This window comes from Glycine soja, chromosome 15 (assembly GCF_004193775.1).
Source record: "Glycine soja cultivar W05 chromosome 15, ASM419377v2, whole genome shotgun sequence".
In the NCBI taxonomy this organism is placed as follows: Eukaryota; Viridiplantae; Streptophyta; class Magnoliopsida; order Fabales; family Fabaceae; genus Glycine; species Glycine soja.
In genome coordinates this window covers 28,333,289-28,337,928 of record NC_041016.1, presented here as the reverse complement: position 1 = coordinate 28,337,928, position 4,640 = coordinate 28,333,289, and the positions used below count along the sequence as shown (strand labels likewise).

Below are 4,640 nucleotides of genomic sequence, written 5' to 3'. Positions count from 1 at the left end.
CCACCTCGTGAGAGGACTCAAAGGGAAATGGCTGCACCTGATTTCACCTATGAAAGCTTGTGCATCCAATACCCTGATGAGGATGTCCCATATGTTCTTAAAACTGGACTGATTCATTTGCTTCCAAAGTTTCATGGCCTTGCAGGTGAAGACCCGCACAAACATTTGAAAGAATTTCACATTGTCTGCTCCACCATGAAACCCCCAGATGTCCAAGAGGATCACATATTTCTGAAGGCTTTTCCTCATTCATTAGAGGGAGTGGCAAAGGACTGGCTGTATTACCTTGCTCCAAGGTCCATCACGAGCTGGGATGACCTTAAGAGAGTATTCTTAGAAAATTTTTTCCCTGCTTGCAGGACCATAGCCATCAGGAAGGATATCTCAGGTATTAGACAACTCAGTGGAGAGAGCCTGTATGAGTACTGGGAGAGATTTAAGAAACTATGTGCCAGTTGCCCCCACCATCAGATTTCAGAACAGCTTTGTCGCAACCTACCCTTCGGCGGGAGGGCGACGCGTGACTCGCGGGATGCGTGTTCCACGAAAGGAATACGCGCGGAGTCGCCACCAACGTTTATTTGAGGAAAACGTCGGAAAAACCGGAAAAGACGCGATCTACGAACTTTTAAGTGAAAGGTTCGGGAGTTGTATTTACGCACGGGGAAGGTATTAGCACCCCACACGTCCGCCCCAAGGGACGGCAGCCTTTAATCGAATGTGCAAATATGACTTTGATTTTTTATGTTCCCTTTTTATGTCTCTATATCCTTCATACCCTTTTTATATTTTCTCTTTTTGTGGTCGACAAGGGTGTTTCCCTTTGCTCCTACGTATTCCTCAATTTGGGATGAGAAAATCAGACCTACGTAGTTCTTTTTTATCAAGTGATTCTTTTTTACTTTAAGAGGTGATCATTTTAAGGCGTTGGACCTTAAAAATGATCCATTTTACTTAGTGAGAAAATGAAATGACAAACTTCAAAAGCCTATTTTTATGGACGAGCTTGACTAGGCGAATTGATTTTAGCCTTTAGTTTCACTTTAGTTATTAATCAATTCGATTAAGAATGAGAAATCCCAAAGAGAAAACGTCCGATTGATTTTCCGCTTTATTTTACTAAAAGATGTCTTTTTGATTATTATATTATTTTTTACCTCTTTTTGATTTCCAACGTGGTTACGGCACGACCGAATGGTCGGAATTTATTTTAACCGAAGTTAATGGATAATACAATTCAAACGTTCGATGGAAATTTATTTTATTTTTAAGTTAAGCGAGAAATGACTTAAGTAAAATGGCTTAAGCACGTCAACAGGGGGTATAAAAAGTAAACAAAACGAGAATAAAAATGCACGAAACACAATGTGGACCACTACGGGTACATAGAATGAATCGAAAAGCTTGGTTCGAGGTACTTACCCGTTGAAGATCGAAGAACGATGAAGAACGAATGAAGAACGTCGAAGAACGGTTGAAACCTTTGCGAAATTCTTCACGGAAAACGTTACGGAAACGTTTCGGAAGCGCCTCGGCTTAGATTTTCTTCACAGAAACGATTTTTCCAAGCAAATTCGAAAGAGAGAGAAGTGCCAAAGGGGCTAAACATTTTGAAACAGCTCCCCCCTCCCCTATTTATAGAAAAAAGGGAGGTGCTTGCCGCCCAAAGACTTAATGAAGAAGATTTCTAAGCGCACCCGAATTACTAAGTTCACCCCCCTTTTCGTATTTTACGGAAAAGTTACGGAAGCCTTACGGAACTGTTTTCGAATTTGATTTTCATCTTTTTTCTCTTCCCTTTCACCAATGTTAAGTGGAATATGCTTACCTAAGGTTTTCGGAAATTTTACGGAAGTATTACGGAAGCCGCGGAAGCCCCGAAAACCATTTTTCAAAAACGTGGAGGAGCTTGCCGCCCATTTGCTTCCTCCTTAAGCAACCCAAATTCCAAAATGTTCTAGAAGGGCCTAGATTTGAATTGCTATTTACACCCCTATCTTGATAAGTTCACCCCCTTATCTTTTTTGGTGATTCTTTTTTCGTAAAGTTACGGAAACTTACGAATCTCGTAACGATACTTGTTTTCTTTCCGTAATGTTACGGAACCTTGCGGATTACATAATCATCCCCCTTTTGACTTACGGAATGTTACGGAACCTCACTTAATTATGCAACGATGCTTCCATTTGATTTCCGGTGTGTCACGGAAACTTACGGATTGTGCATCAATATATTTTTTTTGGTTTTTCGGCATGTCCTGGAATTTCACAAATTGCCCAATGATGGATGCCAAGCACCTCACAAGGACCAAAGAAAGGTCGCATGCATCAAGCAAAGGTCCCCGGACGAAATTAGGGTATGACAGTTGCCCCTCTTTACTTGTCTTTTATTGGAGATAAAAGGAAAGTAAAGATAAGACACTAATTTCGTTCCTCTCGATTTGACGAGAGTCGCGGGTGACCATAAAATCTCCACATGCAAATGACTTGTTGTTCCCGGATTTTCACAAATTGCCTAATGATGGGTGCCAAGCACCTCACAAGGACCAAAGAAAGGTCGCATGTCATCAAGCAAAGGTACCCGGACGAAAATTAGTGTATGACACTAATTTCGCTCCTCTCGGTTGACGAGAGTCGCGGGTGACCATGACTTGTCGTTCCCGGATTTTCACAAATTGCCTAACGATGGGTGCCAAGCACCTCACAAGGACCAAAGAAAGGTCGCATGTCATCAAGCAAAGGTACCCGGACGAAAATTAGTGTATGACACTAATTTCGCTCCTCTCGGTTGACGAGAGTCGCGGGTGACCATGAAATTTCCGCATGTAAATGACTTGTTGTTCCCGGAGGAACAAAAGGTGCAGAAGACTATGTCAGCCTCTGCATGCTATCAAGCGTTCTGTCTTACAGATAGCAAAAGAATGTTTATACGGATAACCACTCGGGTATTTCCGCGTATCATCGGGCCCGCCGCCTCTGGATGATACAAGGGTGCAGAATGACCAAACTTGGTCTCTGCTTGTCATCGGGCCCGCCGCCTCTGGATGACAAAAGGGTGCGGATAACCGTAAGGTATCTCCGCGTATCATCGGGCCCGCCGCCTCTGGATGACAAAAGGGTGCGGATAACCGTAAGGTATCTCCGCGTATCATCGGGCCCGCCGCCTCTGGATGATACAAGGGTGCAGAATGACCAAATTTGGTCTCTGCTTGTCATCGGGCCCGCCGCCTCTGGATGACAAAAGGGTGCGGATAACCGTAAGGTATCTCCGCGTATCATCGGGCCCGCCGCCTCTGGATGATACTAGGGTGCAGAATGACCAAATTTTGTCTCTGCTTGTCATCGGGCCCGCAGCCTCTGGATGACAAAAGGGTGCGGATAACCGTAAGGTATCTCCGCGTATCATCGGGCCCGCCGCCTCTGGATGATACAAGGGTGCAGAATGACCAAACTTGGTCTCTGCTTGTCATCGGGCCCGCCGCCTCTGGATGACAAAAGGGTGCGGATAACCGTAAGGTATCTCCGCGTATCATCGGGCCCGCCGCCTCTGGATGATACAAGGGTGCACGTCACATGACCTCAGGGTCAGTATGACAAAGATTATGGGGCGGCCGACAAAAGCAAGGCTCTTGCTCCTACGTATCCTCCAATGAGGAACTCAGACCTACGTAGTTCTGGATAACTTGTGAGACTTGAAAAAGTCTCCACCAGAAGATGCCTACATCTCCGGAAAGGGCGCAGATGACCATATTGGCCTCTTCTTATCAATCACACTCGAGGTGCGGATAACCGTAAGGTGTCTCCGCGGGATACCAGCTCTTGGGTCATGGCAACAAAAGGCGGTGTGGTCGACAAAAGCGAGGCTCTTGCTCCTACGTATCCTCCAATGAGGAACTCAGACCTACGTAGTTCTGGATAACTTGTGAGACTTGAGAAAGTCTCGGTGTTTTCTCCACTAAAATGCAAACATGCTTTAGCAAAGAGACAAATATTCCAACTGATTTAGAGCAGCATATGCTTTTTTGAGTGAAAAACAATGCGTCTACCGGGGAAGGAGAGTCTGCTGATGAAATCTCCCATAACCATAAATGAGATTTTGGATGTTAGCATTTCGTTTCTAAATGACCATTTAGAGGAAACACTGGGTTCGACAAAAATAGAAGAAATCCACTCAAAGTGTATCAATCTCGCACAGGTAAGTGTTTCATCCTAATTCCGAACCATAGATATGTCATGACTTGACTTTGCAAATTATTTCCTATCAAATCAAAAATTACATGTGTGATCATGGATCAAATAAGACTTCCCTTGGGAATGGGTTCTTTTGGGGAGTTTTTTGGCTTTTGATTATTTTTTTGCCTTTTCATTTTCTGTTTTGGTTTTGCGCGAGGCGAACAAGTCACCGACGCACAGGATTTTGGTTGGTAATCAAAGGGAGAAGACCACTTTAGGTCATGGTTTCCTTTTCTTTCTTTTGTTCATTTGGTGACAATTCTGTATTGTTCAGATATTGTCTGGTCAAAAGACCTTTCTGCACATTTCTTCTAGTTTCTTTGATCAAGAACTTTCTTTCCTTCCTTTTTTTACTTTCTCCCATTCTTTGGTTGGGAATTTTCTTTCTTTTCTTTTTGCTTTCTCCCA

At 43.8% G+C, this 4,640-nt stretch overlaps 1 non-coding gene across 1 annotated transcript; it reads right to left on the bottom strand.

The window, feature by feature from the left end:
- Positions 1 to 366: 366 nt before the first annotated feature.
- Positions 367 to 473, bottom strand: LOC114388850. The gene has a single exon (XR_003661639.1). It is a non-coding gene; the product is annotated as a small nucleolar RNA R71 (small nucleolar RNA).
- Positions 474 to 4,640: the final 4,167 nt, after the last annotated feature.